Source organism: Heterodontus francisci, chromosome 12 (genome assembly GCF_036365525.1).
Source record: "Heterodontus francisci isolate sHetFra1 chromosome 12, sHetFra1.hap1, whole genome shotgun sequence".
NCBI lineage: Eukaryota > Metazoa > Chordata > Chondrichthyes > Heterodontiformes > Heterodontidae > Heterodontus > Heterodontus francisci.
Genome location: NC_090382.1, coordinates 83,142,706 through 83,160,546, shown reverse-complemented (window position 1 = coordinate 83,160,546; position 17,841 = coordinate 83,142,706).

Here is a 17,841-nt window from a genome sequence, read left to right as displayed (position 1 = left end):
TGGACAGAGCTGTTCATTATTCTTCCATTAACACACTCTCTGGACTAATGCTTTGTCTTTCACCACAACCATTAGCACCCCTTTGCCTTTGTCCCATGACATCTTTGTCATTTAATCTCTTATGCCCTATCACACACCTTCCCTTTGGTTCTCTCCCACCCCTCCCCACCCCCCTCCCCCCAAATGCTTATAACCTATTACATTGCTAACCTTTGAGCGCTCTAATGTAAGGTCAAAGACCTGAAATGTTAACTTTGTTTCTCTCTCCACAGATGAGTATTTCCAGCACTTCGTTTTTACCATCTTCTTTTGCCTTGCATCATCATCCTCTTATCATTTATTCTCCCCTGCCTTCCCCATCACAGACCTCCTCTTTTGTTCTTTCCTCCCCACCCATCTCTGTTTCTGTACTTGCTTAAAACCAGCTACATCTCTTTAACATGTTCCAGTTCTAATGGAAGATCAACAACCTGAAACATTAACTTTGTTTCTCTCTCCACAGATGCTGCCTGACCTGTTGAGCATTTCTGCATTTTCTGTTTTTATTTCAGATTTCCAGCATCCATAGTATTTGGCTTTTAATAATTTTATGTATTTTCAAAGGAATTATTCTAAGTAAATGATCTGCAATGAATCCCCACCATCAGCATCCTCGGAGGGGTTACCATCGACCAGAAACTTAACTAGACCAGCCACATAAGTACTGTGGCTATAAGAATACGGTCCCCGGAAGTGCAGAAGGTTTTAGTTTAGACAGGCATCAAGATTGGCGCAGGCTTGGAGGTGCGAATGGCCTGTTCCTGTGCTGTACTGTTCTTTATTCTTTGTATAAGAGCAGGTCAGAGGCTGGAAATTCTGCAGTGAGTAACTCACCTCCTGACTCCACAAAGCCTGTCCGCCATCACAAGGCACAAGCCAGGATTGTGATGGAATACTCTCCACTTGGCTGGATGGATCAGAGAATGATTACAGCACAGAAAGACAACATTCAGCCTGTTGCGCCTATGCTGCTTCTCTGGAAGGGCAATTTAGCTACTCCACTTCCTTCCCTTTACTTATAGCCCTGCAATTTTTTTAAGGTGCTTATCCAATTTATTTTTGAAAGCCATGATTGAATCTACAACTGCCACACTCTCAGGCAGCGTATTCCAGATCATAACCATCCTTACTGTGTAAAAAAAAAAAAAAATCTCCTCATGTCACCTTTGATACTTTTGCACTTTAAATCAGTATTCTCTGGTTCTTGGCCCTTCCACCAATGGGAACAGCTTTTTCTCTATCAGAATTGTACTCCGCCATAACATGCAAAGCAGATGAATGATATGATAGCTATTACAGAGACATGGCTGCAAGATGACAAAGACTGGGACCTGAATATTCAAGGGTACTTGACATTTAGGAAGGACAAGAAACTTGGAAAAAGTGGAGGAGTAGCTCTGTTAATTAAGGATGGTATTGGTACAAGAGAGAGAGATCCACCTTAGTTGTGGAGATCAAGATGTAGAATCAGTTTGGGTAGCGATGAGAAATAGCAAAGGTAAGAAGTCACTTGTGGGAGTGGTTTATAGGCCCCCTAACAGTAACCATGCTGTAGGGTGGGGGGACTCTGAATATACTTTTGTGCTGTCCTCCGGATACAGCAACCAGCCACATGTCAGTGACCATTGGCTGTTTGAAAGTAGATGTTCTCATAGATACAGGAACATCTGTTAATGTCATGGGAGATAAAACATTCAACAAACCAAGGAATACAAAAATCTTCCCCTACAACAGCAACAAACCACCGAAAGTTCTTGGGACTTTTGAAATGCCAGTCACACTCAGACACCGGAACAAATGTTGTATTCTATGTCAACATTTAGAGAAAGTGACACACTCATCAGCAACAGATCTGCACATGATTCCTACGGGAACTGTATGCTGTTCCCTTCATGTGTATTGATAAACTGAATCGTGCTACATGCTAGCTGCATGGAGATGCCAAGGTGTGTCTCATGTGTCATCATAGATAATTACTGTACCATGTCAGAAAATAGACAGAAAAGGAACTTCAGTGCTTGCTTGACCTTGACATCATTGAGAATGTTAGGGATGAACCCACCCCTTGGGTCTCACCCATACAAGTTGTCAAGAAACCCAAGAGTGAGAACAAGATCAGAATTTACATCGATATGCAGTCTCCAAACCAAGCACTACAACAAGAAAGACACTTGACACCAACGATTGACAACATCATAGAGAAAATGGTGCCAAATGTTTTGCTAAACTTGACCTCAATGCAATCTACCATCAAATTGAGTTTGCAGTAGAATCAAGGTTTCTTATAGTGTCCTCCACTCCCATCAGGCTCTTTCAATACAAGAGGCTCAACTTTGGAATCAACTCGCAGCTGAGGTAGTTCAGCACATGATTCAGTCTGTGCTGCAAGGGCTTGCGGGTGCACTGAATATCAGCGATGGCATTCTCATCTACGGTTGCACTGAAAGTGAACTCAGGATATGCCGATATGTATGCTGACAATGACTTAGAGAATGCAACCTCACCTTGAGCAATACACTACACAATGCACTACATGTAGGATAATAAAAGGAGTAAGCAACAAGAAGAACAGCAGGGAGTGAGGAAGAACAACAATGGAACCAAAATAATAGCAAGCTTTACAAAGACATATGGGATTACAGGAGGTTCAGGGTGCATAAGTGAATCTGCAGTGAGAAAAGGAGGCGAAACATTGAAAGAACAAAAAAGGGTTAGCATCAACACCAAACATCATGGGAAATTGGCATACATTGAAAACAAGGAAATACGAGCACGATGTGAAACCAGCACGGAAAGACAAATCAGTGACCAAAGACGTACAATGCAAGTACAAGAAGTTGCAGCAAAATATACGAACATATGAATTAGAAGCAGGAGTAGACCATTCGGCCCCTCGAGCTTGCCCCACCATCTGATAAGATCATGGCTGATCTTCCTGTGGCCTGAACTCTACTTTCCTGTTGACACCGATAACATTTGACTCCCTTGTCAATCAAGAATTTATCTAGCTCAGCCTTAAAAATATTCAATGACCCTGTCTCCACGGCTCTCTGGGGAAGAAAATTCCACAAACTAACAACCTTCTAGGAGAAAAAATTTCTCTTCATCTCCAACTTAAATGGGAGACTCCCTTATTTTTAAACTGTGTCCCCTAGTCTCTTCCATAAGGGGAAACATCCTCTCAGCATCTACCCTGTCAAGTCACCTCGGGATCCTATATGTTTCAGTAAGATCACCTCTCATTCTTCTAAACTCCAATGGATACCGCCCAATCTTTCCCAACTTTCTTTAGAAGATAATTTCATCCCAGGAATCAGTCAAGTGAACCTTCTCTGAACTAATTTTTTTTTTCGTTCATGGGATGTGAGCGTTGCTGGCTAGGCCGGCATTAATTGCCCATCCCTAGACACAAAAAATCTCCCAGAAATTCTAGGGAACCAAGGGACTTGTAAAAATGAGGAACTGAAAGTAATTAGTATCAATAAAGAGGTAGTATTGGAAAACTTAATTGGATTGAAAGTTGATAATACCACTGGACCAGATGAGTTACATCCCTGAGTAATGAAGGAGGTGGCTTTAGAGATAGTAGATGCATTGGTGATTATCTTTCAAAATTCTATAGATTCTGGAAGTGTTCCTGCAGACTGGAATGTAGCAAGTATAAGAAGGGAGCGAGAGAGAAAGCAGAGAACTACAGACCTGTTAGTTTGACGTCAGTAGTAGGGAAAATGTTAGAATCTATTAATAAGGACATGTGGAAAATAATGATATGATTGGGCAGAGTCAACATGGATTTATGAAAGAAAAAACATGTTTGACAAACCTGTTGGAGTTTTTTGAGGATGTTACTTGTAGCATAGATAAAGGAGAACCAGTGGATGTGATGTATCTGGATTTTCAGAAGGCTTTTCATTAGGTCCCACACAAGAGGTTAGTAAACAAAATTAGAGCACATGGGATTGGGGTAATATATTGCAATGTGTTGAGAACTGGTTAACAAACAGAAAGCTGGGAGTAGGAATAAATGGGTCATTCTCAGGAATACTAGCGGGGTACCGCAATGATCAGTGCTTGAGCCACAGGTGTTTACTGTCTATATAAATGACTTGGATATGGGAACCAATTGTAATATTTCCAAATTTGCGGATGACACAAAACTAGGAGGGATGATAAGTAATGAGGAGGATGCAAGGAGGCTTCAGGGTGATTTGAACAGACTAAGTGAGTGGGCAAGAACATGGCAGATGGAATATAATGTGAACAAGTGTGAAGTGATCCACTTTGGTAGAAAAAACAGAAAGGTTTTGGTGAGAGGTTGGGAAGTGTTGGTGTCCAAAGAGTCCTGGGTGTCCTTGTTCATGAGTCACTAAAAGCTAGTATGCAGGTGCAGCAAGCAATTAAGAAGGCAAATGGTATGTTGGCCTTCATTGCAAGGGGATTTGAGTACAGGAGAAAAGGTGTATTGCTGCAATTGTATAAAGCATTGGTGAGACTGCACCTCGAGTATTGTGTACAGTTTTGATCTCCTTATCTAAGGAAGGATATATTTGCCATAGAGCAGTGTTGTCCAACCTTTTAGGGCAGAGGGTAGCATTACAATTTTTGCTTGGCCCAGGGGCCGGTGAGCAAATTTCAAAAGATAAGGGCATTAAAAATTTATCTTACTAATAAAATCAACAACAAACGTACATTTTTGTGAAGAAGCTTTAAATCAATAGACTAATTTATTGATTACTTTCTCGTCACTATATTGTAAACTGATTCAGTGACATACCTGGCATTGTTTTTGCTTGCATAAGTAGTCAATCTCTGCCTGCACACTTGACGTAACGATGCAGTGTATTCTGGATAGATGTCCCTGTTTCGGGAGAGATCGTGATCCCCACTCCCTCCCCTCTATTACTAGGGGATACAGATTGAGCATTTTGTGCAAAAGATGCAGGGGGAATATGAGGAAGCAGTTTTTTACGCAGCAGGAGGTAATGACTTGGAACTCACTGCCCTCAAGGGAGGTGGAAGTGGAGATGATCAATGACTTCAAGAGGAGTTTGGATGGCTACTTGAGAGAAATAGACTTGCAGGGCTACAGGGATCGAGCCAGGGAGTGGGACTGACTGCATAGCTCTGTGGAGAGCTGGCATAGGCTGGATGGACAGAATGGCCTCCTTCTGTGCCATAAGTAAATGACTCTTTGACTCTCTCCCACCTCTCCCCTCTCTGTCTCTGTCTCTCTCCCCTCTCTGTCTGACTGTCTCCCTCTCCCCCCTCTCTCTGTCTCCTTGTTCCCCCTTTCTGTCTCTTTCTTCCCCCTCTCTGTCCCTCTCCACCCACCCTCTCTTTGTATCTCTCCCCCCTCTCTCTCCACCCCCGTGTCTCCAGTGTTCCCCACTCAGTGTTCCCTTATTCTCTGCCCCCCCCTCTCTCTCTCTCTCTCTCCCCCCCTGTCTCCCCTTCCTCTCTCTCTCACAGTGGTACATAGCCAGACGGTTGGTCAGTTCTTTTTAGAAATATTGCTCTGTCAGTTTCAAGCTGACAGCTGCTGACATCGGTAACAACAATTTTCCAACACTCTCGGGGTTTTCCGGCGGGCTTTTTAAAAGAAAAGTGAGAACCTGCTGGAAAACCCCGAGGCTGTTGGAAAACGGCTGTTCCCGATGTCAGCAGTTGTCAGCTTGAAACTGACAGCACAATGTTTTTAAAAAGGCCACTCTGGAAGAAGACAAAGGGAAATTTCTAATCTCCAGTCACGGTGAGGATGAAGAACGGCCCTGGGAACAGTTTACATCCGCAGCTTGGATGGAAACATTTGGCGGGCTGGATCCTGGCCCGCGGGCCGTATGTTGGACAATCCTGCCATAGAGGGAGTGCCATGGAGGTTCACCAGACTAATCCCTGGGATGACGGGATTGTCTTATGAGGAGAGATTGCAGAAACTGGGCCTGTATTCTCTAGAGTTTCGAAGAATGACAGGTGATCTCATTGAAACATACAAAATTCTTACAGGGTGTGACAGGATAGATGTGGATAGGATGTTTCCTCTGGCTGGTGAGTCTAGAACCAGGAGACACTCTCTCAGAATAAGGGGCAGGCCATTTAAGACTGAGATGAGGATGAATTTCTTTACTCAGAGGGTGGTGAATCTGTGTAATTCTCTACGCCAGAGGGCTGTGGAAGCTCAATCACTGAACAATCGATAGATTTCTGAATTCTAATGACATCAAGGGATATGGGGTTAGTGGGGAAAATGGCGTAGAGGTAGATGATCAACCATGATCTGTTTGAATGGCGGAGCAGGTTCGATGGGCTGAATGGCCTACTCCTGTTCCTATTACCTGTGATCCTATGATCCTAATTGCCCTTGAACAGAGTGGCCATTTCAGAGGGCATTTAAGTGTCAACCACATTGCTGTGGGTCTGGAGATCACATGCAGGCTTGACCAGGTGAGGATGGCAGATTTCCTTCCCTCAAGGACATGAGGTAACCAGATGGTTTTTACAACAATCGACAATGATTTCATGGTCACCATTAGGCTAGCTTTTAACTTCCAGATTTTTTTAATGAATTGAATTCAAATTTCACCATCTGCCATGATGGGATTTGAACCCATGTCCTCAGAGCATTAGCCTGGGCCTCTGGTTACTAGTCCAGTGACTTAGACAGTTATATGAAAATGAAGAATCTGCCGGGTTACGGGAAGAAGGCAGGAGATTGGAATTGAGGGAATTGCTCTTTCAGAGAGCCAGTGCAGACCACGATGGGCTGAATGGCCTCCTTTTGCACTGTAAAGATGCTGTGATTCTGTGATTTTACCACAACGCCACCGCCTCCCCCTATAATTATATCCTTTCTTAAGTAAGGAGACCAAAACTATATGGAGTACTCCAGATCTATGCCGGGATTTTATCCAGGCGATGGTGGTCTCGACCAGAGGCAAAAGCACCAGCGAGAGCCCCCACATTGCCTCTTCTGGGGAAGGCCTGCCAAATCAAGTGCCAATTAGGCACTTAAGTGGACAGCAGCAGACCTTCCCTGGGATCAAGGACCCTGGCGGTGTAAGTCCCGCCTGCTGAGAGCTGCCAGCCAATCAGAGGCCGGCAGCTCTTTAACTAAGCAGTGCCACCACGGAGGCGGTGGCTGCAGATGTACTGGACTCACCATGGACACTGGACCCAGGTCACAGGTAAGTCAGAGCGGGAGGGGTTTTGCAGGCTGGGGGCTGCTGGGGAGGGAGGTCGTCAGCAAGGGCAGGCATGTGGCATTTAGTAAGCCTCCCCCTTCCCAATGCCGAGTCCCTCATTTAAACACCAAGTGCCTTTTAAGGAGGGAGCCCCCACCCCTCTACCCCCACCACCCCCCCTCTCCCGGGCCAGCAAACAACCCGCATGGGTTTGCTTGGCATGATCCTCGTGCAACGACAAGCTCACCCGCCGCTGGGCTAATACCGGCAACAGCGGGAGGAGGGCCTTAATTGGACTTAATTGCCCACTTAAGGGCCTCAATTGTCAGCGGGGCGGGTAGGCCATTCACAGGCTGACCCACCCCAGGCATAATTTGGATGGAGGCGGGAAGGTGGCGAGGCTCCCCCCACCCCCCACACACCTACCATCCTGCCCAATTATATGCTCTCCCCACCTCCAAACCCAATGCAGGGGAGAGCATAAAATTCCCCCCATTATCTCACCAACACCTGGACAGCTGTAGCAGAACTTTGGAAGGAGTAACAGGAATGCAGAGTACTGGGCTAATGGGCAGATTCTTGGTAGTGTAGATGAGCAGAGAGATCTTGGTGTCCAGGTACATAAATCCCTGAAAGTTGCCACCCAGGTTAATAGAGCTGTTAAGAAGGCATATGGTGTGTTAGCTTTTATTAGTAGGGGGATCGAGTTTCGGAGCCACGAGGTCATGCTGCAGCTGTACAAAACTCTGGTGAGACCGCACCTGGAGTATTGCGTGCAGTTCTGGTCACCGCATTATAGGAAGGATGTGGAAGCTTTGGAAAGGGTGCAGAGGAGGTTTACTAGGATGTTGCCTGGTATGGAGGGAAGGTCTTACGAGGAAAGGCTGAGGGACTTGAGGTAGTTTTCGTTAGAAGGAGGAGGAGAGATGACTTAATAGAGACATATAAGATAATCAGAGGGTTCGATAGGGTGGATAGTGAGAGTCTTTTTCCTCGGATGGTGATGGCAAACACGAGGGGACATAGCTTTAAGTTGAGGGGTGATAGATATAGGACAGATGTCAGAGGTAGTTTCTTTACTCAGAGAGTAGTAGGGGCGTGGAACACCCTGCCTGCAACAGTAGTAGACTCACCAACTTTAAGGGCATTTAAGTGGTCATTGGATAGACATATGGATGAAAATGGAATAGTGTAGGTCAAATGGTTTCACAGGTCGGCGCAACATCGAGGGCCGAAGGGCCTGTACTGCGCTGTAATGTTCTATGTTCTAACTTCCCTACTTTTATATTCCATTTTCCTTTTGCAATAAACACCAACATTCCATTTTCCTTCATAATCATTTGCTCTACCTGCATATAAACCTTTTGGGATTCAAGTACCATGACAGCCAGATCCTTCTGTACTACCGAGTTCTGCAATTACTCTCCACTTAAATAGTAAACAGCTTTTCTATTCTTTCTGCCAAAGTGGACAAGTTCACATTTTCCCACATTATACTCCATCTGCCTATCTATATCTCTTTGCAGACTCCTTCTGTCCTCTTCACAACTTACTTTCCTACCTATCTTTGTCATCAGCAAATTTAGCAACCATACATTCTATCCCTTCATCCAAGTCATTGATATAGATTGTAAATAGTTGAAGCCCCAGCACTGATCCCTGTGGCACTCCACTAGTTACAGCTTGCTAACCTGCCCTACTCTCTGTTTCCTGTTCGCTAACCAATCTTCTATCCATGCTAATATGTTACCCTCTGCACCATGAGCTCTTATTTTGTGTAGTAACCTTTGATGTGACACCTTATCAAATGCCTTTTGGAAATTCAAGTATACCACATCTACAGTTTTCCCTTTATACACATTGCTTGTTACTTCCTCAAAGAACTGTAATAAATTAGTCAAACACAATTCCCCTTTCACAAAACCATGTTGGCCGTGCCTGATCGGTTTAGGATTTTCTAAGTGCCCTGTGAGAACCTCCTTAATGATAGATTCTAGCATTTTCCCTACGACAGATGTTAGGCCAACTGGCCTCAGGTTTTCTGCTTTCTGTTTCTCTCCTTTCTTGAACAGAAGTGTTACATTAGCTATTTTCAAATCCACTTTCCAGAATCCAGAAAATTTTGGAAGATCACAACTAATGTATCTACTATCTCTATAGCCACTTCTCTTAAGACCATCGGATGCAGGCCATCAGCTCTTGGGGACTTGTCAGCCTTTAGTTCTAATAATTTCCTCAATACCCTTTCCCTGGTAATTGTAATTGTTTTAAGTTCCTCCCTCCTTTTCACCTCTTGATTTACAAGTATTTCTGGGATATTATTTGTGTCTTTTACAGTGAAGACAGACACAAAATATATGTTCAATGCTTCTGCCATTTCCTTATTTTCCATTATTAATTCCCAGACTCACTCTCCAGAGGACCAACACTCACTTTAGTTACTCTTTTCCTTTTTAAAGTAAAGAAGCACTGATGATAAGACAGCCAACATAATTGGCAAATAATTACACCAGACTGGACATAATAAAAGAATAAACAAAATGTAAAAGAAGTGAATACAGAAAGATAATGACACGACACAAATAGAAAAGAAAATGGGCACACAGATACAAAACACCCAAAGTAAAGAATGAAATTGAAACAACAGTAGAGAACAATACAAAAAATAGCAACACGAAGACAATACAGACAAGTATGACAGGCAATGTATCCTTCAATTTGTAATTAGCAACACCAAGCAATATATTAAAACTCCCTATTATATATATTCATCCTCTGTCTTTGAAGGGGCTGGAGAAAGTATCATAAATACAAGGTAGTGGCTCAAATGGCATCATAAGCTGAATGAATAATTGAATCTATGGGCAGAATCTTCTGATTGTCAGGGCACCCGCCTGCGAGATCTTCCTAGACACGGTCAATTAAGGGGTTACCTTGGATTATCCATCCAATTGAGGATGGCAGGTGGGTCCCTGAGGCTGCAGGTCCTCTTGGAAGGATGGCAGACCTACCACATGAGGTGGGCGCTGCCACTGTCAGAGGGGGACAACAAGGGCACTTCCATTTTGAGGTGCCCTCTGAAGAGGTTAGAATTCAATTAAATGAACGGTGGCCAGAGCTGTGAGGCCACCCAAAGGGAGGGGAAGCCCTTCAAGATGACTGGCAGCGGCATCTGTGACCCGCTGATGGCGGTGGCTCTGGTCGGGGTGGGGGTGCGGGTTAAAACAGGAAGTGTGGCAGAGCCAAAGCTAGCCACTAGCAAACACCTCAGTGGGGGTCCCAACCTGGCGGTGTGTCCAATCAGTCCACATAATGGATATTTAATTATGTAGATTGACTACCTGCCACTGACAGGCAGGTAGCCTCTGCCAGTGTTGACCCACTTCCAGGAAGATTGCCCAGAGGCAGGAACACATTAGGCCAGTGAAATTCCTTCCGGTCCTGCCTTGAAGCCTGACGCCGTGGGACTGAGAAAATTCCACCCTATATGTGTTGAACTGAGGAACTGGCCTGCTGATAGACCAAAGTAATCTCAACTTCTTCAGCAGAGTCAGAAAAATGTAAGAATGTCCAGAGCAAGAAATGGTCATTTGACCCATCAAATCTGCTCTGTCTTTAGCCCATATACTGTTACTTAATAATGGACTCCTCTCGCTGCTGATCCTTTAATTTAATTTAAGGAACACTAAGTACCTTTACCAGCACCCCCAAAAAAGAGTTGAGACTGCTGTTAATATTCCTATACACCTCAATTCTCCTTCTCAACATATATGGATGTAGTTCCCTTTTAAAGGGCTAATTGACTGTATAGCAGCTACCTGCTATGGGAATCTGATCCATGAATCCACTCTCCTGTTGTGGGGGAAACCTATTAAAATCTATAATCTTTCTCAAAACTTGTAAATTTTGTACTTACGGCCTCTAGTGATATATAAAGTAACTTTCTTACTTCAACTTTTATCTGTACCTTTATTTTAAGGTCTTTCTCTTTGGCAAAAGTAAGTTTAGCTATTTGAGCCTTCCTTCATAATTTAATTGCCTAAGGAGTGGATTCATTCTGATCACTCTTCTTTATACCCTTTCTGATGCATATATACTCTTTTTAAGTTAGGATGACCAAAACTGAGTATCATGTTCCAAAATTGGTCTCATGTTTGTCTGCACAACATGTGTATAACTTTGTAATCCAGTACTCTCCAGATGCATTCTAGCATTTGATTTCCCTTGCTTTATATTTAACAAATGTTTAACTGTCCAACGAATACTCCTAAAACCTTTTACATTTTCAGCAAAGCCAATGGACGTCACACCTTTGGTGATCCTTGAACATCTAGGGATGAAATTCTCTGAGTTTCTGTTGCTCTGTTACCCTGTCTAGGTGGCAGAATGGAAGATGCTGCAATGAAATTCCTGCTGCAAAACACAATAGCCTCAATATTAACAACTGCCATCTCCCTACCCCCAACCACGAATAGGAGAGGGGGTGTTAAAAAGTAAAATGTGTGGAACATGACTCCAAGCAGCCGCACATAGGCCCGCCACCATTTTTACAGTAATGGGCACATGTAAATGTTCTGTCACGTGAAGAGGGAATATATTAACAGATATAAATTGGGCTCCCACATTGTTATTGGGAGCCTGATTTGAAATTTACTGCTGCTGCTCATGTTTCCTAGAGGTTAGTAGGCGGAGCTACTGGCGCATCAAGGTGACAGTTCCAGCACTCCTTATGGGCCAGGAGAACAGCTGTCCCCAGGTCTCTCAAGAAAGCCTTCTTCGGCCCCATTTGGTGATCTCTCCTCCTTAATCCTGATTGCAGATCTCCCCCAGCTCCGATTGCCAACCATCTCTCCTGACAATTGCCGGGAACCATCCCCAAGGGTCTCTGGCTGCTGACTCCAGCTGGTTTTGGTCCCTCCTGTCCAATTGGCTCACTGCCAGGTGGGAGATGGAGCTACAAGATGTTAATGAGGCACTGCTGTTAAGATTGGTAAGAATTCTGCATCCATGGCCTTGCCAGGTTCTTCGTCCATTTTCAGCTTTACCTGCACCTTCTTTGCAAATATAGGAGCCAATGTCATTTAATGCCTTCTATCATCAGTGGTCATCTTTTGTTTGATTTCATTGTCTGTACATTTTGTTGTTTTTGTTTATAATATTATATTGTGTAGGCAATCCCTCCCTAATATTTAGTGGTATTTACGGGATGGTATGTTGCCAGGGTCAAGGATGTCACTGAGTGGCTGCAGAGCACTTTGAGCAGGAAGGGTGAACAACCAGTGGTCCTTGTCCTTGTCCATATCAGTAACAACAAGCAGCAGAAAGAGGGATAAGGTCCTGCAGGCAGAGTTTAGGAAGCTAGGAAGAGACTAGCAAGCAGGACCTCAAAGGTAGTAATCTCCAGATTACTCCGAGTGCAATGCGCTAATGAGTATAGAAACAGAAGGATAGAGCAGATGAATATATGGTTGGAGAGATGGTACAGTAGGAAAGGCTTTAGATTCTTGGGACATTGGGACTGGTTCTAGGGGAGGTGGTCCTGTACAGGCTGAATGAGTTGCACTTTGTCAGGGCTGGGACTAATGTCCTCTCAGGGTGGTTTGCCAATGCTATTGAGGAGAGTTTAAACTAACTTGGCAGGGGGAGGGGAACCCCAGGATGTAATATGAGAAAGGAAAAATCAGGTGCACAAAGGACTGGGACAGACAGATAGTACTAGAGTAAGAAATAGTAAGGCATTAAATGGGGTCAGAGTAAGAGGGAATACAATGAAATCTAGATTAGGTTTACAGCACCTGTATGCGAACACAGGGAGTATGGTAAATAAGGTTGGTGAGCTGCAGCTGCAAATAGACACCAGGGAATATGATGTTGTAGTGATAACAAAGACCTGGCACAGAAAAAGGGCAGAACTAGATACTAAATATTTCAGCATCAATGGTGTTCAGGAAAGATAGGGAAGGAAAGAAAATAGGAGAGATGGCAATATTGATTAGAGTCATAGAGTCATTTACGGCCCATTGAGTCCATACCAGCTCTCCACAGGGGTATGCTGTCTGTCCCACTCCCCAACCCGATCCCTGTAGCCCTGCAAGTCTATTGCTCTCAGGTGGCCATCCAACTTCCTCTTGAAATCATTGATTGTCTCTGCTTCCACCACCCTTGTGTTCCAGGTCAACACCATCCAGGACAAAGCAGCCCCCTTGATTGGCACCCCATCCACCACCTTCTACGTTCACTCCTTTTACCACAGACGCACAGTGGCAGCAATGTATACCATCTACAAGATGCACTGTAGCAACTCACCAAGGCTCCTTCAACAGCACTTTCCAAACCTGCGACCTCTACACCTAGAGCTTCAATTTTGTTAACCAGCCTTTTATATTGTACCATATCAAATGCTTTCTTAAAATCCATATAAACAACATCCACCACATTCCCTTCATCAACTTTTTCTGTTACTTCATCAAAAAATTCAATTAGATTTGTCAAGCATGATCTGCCTTTTACAAATCCGTGCTGGCTATCCTTAATTAACTCGAACCTTCTAAGTGCCTTGATATTTTCCCTGATTATAGTTTCTAAAACATTACCCACCACTGATGTAAAACTAGCTGGCCTGTAGTTGCTAGGACTGTTCTTACACCCTTTCTTGAATAAGGGTGTCACATTTGCCACTCTCCAATCCTGTAGCAACTCCCCTTTTTCCAGGGAAAATTGGAAGATTAGCGCTATCTCCATCCCCACTTCCTTTAGCAATCTGGGATGCAAGCCATCCAGACCAGGTGACTGATCTACCCTAAGCATAGCCAGCCTTTTTAGTACCTCCCCCTCTCAATTTTTTATCCTATCCATTGCCTCTACTCTCTCTGCTTCTACTGATATTTTGTCAGCCTCCATTTCCTTAGTGAACACTGATACAAAGTATATTAGCCTTGCCCTGCGCCTCTAAGCATATATTGCTCCCCTGCACCTAACAGGCCCCACTCCTCCTCTTACTACTCGCTTACCATTTACATGCTGGTAGAAGATCTTTGGGTTCCTTTATATGTTGACTGCCATTCTATTCTCATATTCTCTCTGCCAGTCTTATTTTCCTGATCATCTCCCCTCTCAACTTATTTGTATATGACCTGGTTCTCACTTGATGATTTCACTTGACATGCATCATACATCCCCTTTTTTTGTTTCATCATTATCTCTATCTCCCTCATCAACCAAGGAGCCCTGTTCTCGGTTCCTCTTGGTTCCCTTGTTGAAATGTTCCTAACCTGTACCTGAAGCATTTTCCTTAAAGATAATCCATTGTTCCGATACAGCTCTTCCTGTCAGTCTTTGTTTCCATTCTACCCTGGCTAGATCCCTTCTCATTGTGTTGAAATGAGCCCTCTTCCAATCTAGACATTCTACCTTATTTTGTTCCTTGATTTTCTGCATTACTAGTCTAAACCTTATGACACAATGATCACTCTTACCCAAGTGCTCCCCCACAGACACTTGGTCCACTTGGCCCACCTCATTTCCCTGCCTCCTTTCTAGTTGGGCTGAGAACATACTGATCAAGGAAGTTCTTCTGAACACATTTCAGAAATTCCTCGCTCTCCTTACCTTTTACTCTAAAATTATCCCAATCGATATTTGGGACATTAAAGTCCCCCAATATCACCACTCCATAGTTCTTGCACATCCCTCTGATTTCCCTGCAGATTTGCTCCTCTATCTCTCTCTCTCACTATTTGGAAGCTGTGGGAACACAATTTTCAAGAACAGAATAATATGGGGACATTTAAGGAAAATGTCATTTGAGGAAATAATTAATCAATCATGTACTACTAACAAAATAACCTCGGAGCTGCAGAGACAGCTTATCAGAAATGACTTCATAACTTCAGGACTGCACAGACAGCTTATCAGCAGAAGTAGACTAACAAGCAAAAACTAACGGGGCAGCTGCGGACTGCTTATTAGTAGCCTATTGTACAACAATCAGCCTAACGGTCCAAGGAGATAGGGGGATGAGAAACTGCTAGAGGAGAGGGTGACAAGGCAGTACCCCAATCAGGCCCTGACACCAAGATACTGCAGAAGTTTGTAGACCAATTGGGAACAAAGAGTAGGTGTTACTGATTTGTATGAATAACTATAATAAGGCTTGATTTGGCTCGAAGAGTTCAGTTCAGGGGGGGTGGTTAGTTCAGTGTGTGTGTTGCTTTTAGTTTTAGGTTAGTTCAGTGTTAGTTCAGTGTGTATGTTGCTTTTAGTTTTAGGTTAGTTCAGTGTTAGTTCAGTGTGTATGTTGCTTTTAGTTTTAGGTTAGTGCAGTTTAGTTCAGCTCATTGTTAAATTTTCTGAAGATGTAACAATAAGTACTGCAATAAAGTTTCTTAAAGCTACAGTCGGACTTCGTCTCTCTTTGTGTAACTAATGGGATCCAACAGAAGCCTATAGAATACCCCGAGTAGAATGATCATACCCTTTTTGCTCCTCAACTCTAACCAAATGGATTCTGTTCTTGCCTCTTCAAGGACATCCTTGCTTTCCAGCACTGCAATGCCTTCCCTAATCAGGACCACCACCCCGCCTCCCTTTCTTCTTTATCTTTTCAGAACACTTTATATCCACGTATATTAAGCACCCACTCCTCACCATTTTTAAGCCACGTTTCCATTATTGCCACTATATCATATTCCCATACTGCTATTTGTGCTTGAAGCTTACCAACCTTATTCACCACACTTAGTGTATTTACACACATGCATTGTAATCCTGTCTTTGCATTCCTCACAGTCCTTCTCAGTCCACTCCCTTCTAATACGGAACAACTACCTTCTCTAGTCCTGTCTAACACTCTCACTCTAACCCCACCCAATACTTTGCTATTTAGGAACATCGGAAATAGCAGCAAGAGTAGGCTATTTGGCCCATCGAGCCTGTTCTGCCATTTCAACAGATCATGGCTGATCATCTATCTCTATGCCATTTAGTCGCCCTTGATGTCATTAGTATCCAGAAATCTATCAATTTGAACATGCTCAATGATTGAGCTTCCACAGCCCTCTGGCGTAGAGAATTACACAGATTCACCACCCTCTGAGTACGGAAATTCCTCCTCATCTCAGTCTTAAATGGCCTGCCCCTTATTCTGTGACAGTGTCCCCTGGTTCTAGACTCACCAACCAGAGGAAACATCCTATCCACATCTATCCTGTCATGCCTTGTAAGAATTTTGTAAGTTTCAATGAGATCACCTCTCATTCTTCGAAACTCTAGAGAATACAGGCCCAGTTTTTGCAATCTCTCCTCATAAGACAATCCCACCATCCCAGGGATTAGTTTGATCATCCTCCACTACATTCGCTTTTGATAAGGAGACCAAAACTGTACACAATACTCCAGGTGCAGCCTCACCAAAGCTTTATACAATTTCATGACGTCTTTACTCCTGTACTCAAATCCCCTTGCAATGCAGACCAACATGCCATTTGCCTTCCTATTTGCTTGCTGCATTTACATACTGGCTGTTAGTCACTCATGAACAAGGACACCAAGTTCCCTTTGGACATCAACACTTCTCAACCTCTCAGATTTAAGAAATACTCTGCCTTTCTGTTTTTTCTACCAAAGTGGATCACTTCACATTTATTCATATTATATTCCATCTGCTATGTTCTTGCTCATTCATTTAGCCTGTCCAAGTCTCCTTGAAACTTCCTTGCCTCCTCCTCACAACTTATATTCCCACCTAGTTTTGTGTCATCAGCAAATTTGGAAATATTACATTTGTTCCCCATATCCACATCATTTATATAGATTGTGAACAGCTGTGGCCCAAGCACTGATCCTTGTGGTACCCCACTAGTAACAGCCTGCCATCTTGAGAATGACCCATTTATTCCTACTCTCTGCTTTCTGTCTGTTAACCAATTCTCAATCCATAGCAGTATATTATCCCCAATGCCATGTGCTCTAATTTTGTTCACTAACCTCCTGTGTGGGACCTTATCAAAAGCCTGCTGAAAATCCAAATACTCCACATCCACTGGTTCTCCTTTATCTATGCTACAAGGAACATCCTCAAAAAACTCCAACAGGATTGTCAAACATGATTTCCCTTTCATAAATCCATGTTGATTCTGCCCAATCATATCATTATTTTCCAAGAATCCAGTTGTCACATCCTTAATAATAGATTCTAACATTTTCCCTACCACTGACATCAAACTAGCAGGTCTGTAGTTCTCTGTGTTCTCTCTTGCTCCCTTCTTAAATAGTGGGGTTACATTTACTACATTCCAGTCTGCAGGAACCCTTCCAGAATCTATATAATTTTGAAAGATAATTATCAATGGATGCATTATCTCTATAGCCACCTCCTGCAGTACTCTGCGGTGTACCTCATCTGGTCCAGGGGATTTATCAACTTTCAATCCAATTAATTTTTCGAATACTACCTCTTTATTTATATTAATATCTCTCAGTTCCTCATTTTGACAAGTTCCTTGGTTCCCTAGTATTGCTGGGAGATTTTCTGTACCTCCCTCCATAAAGACAGACACAAAGTAATTATTTAGTCTCTTAGCCATTTCCACATTGTCCACCACAAATTCTCCTGTCTCCGCCTGTA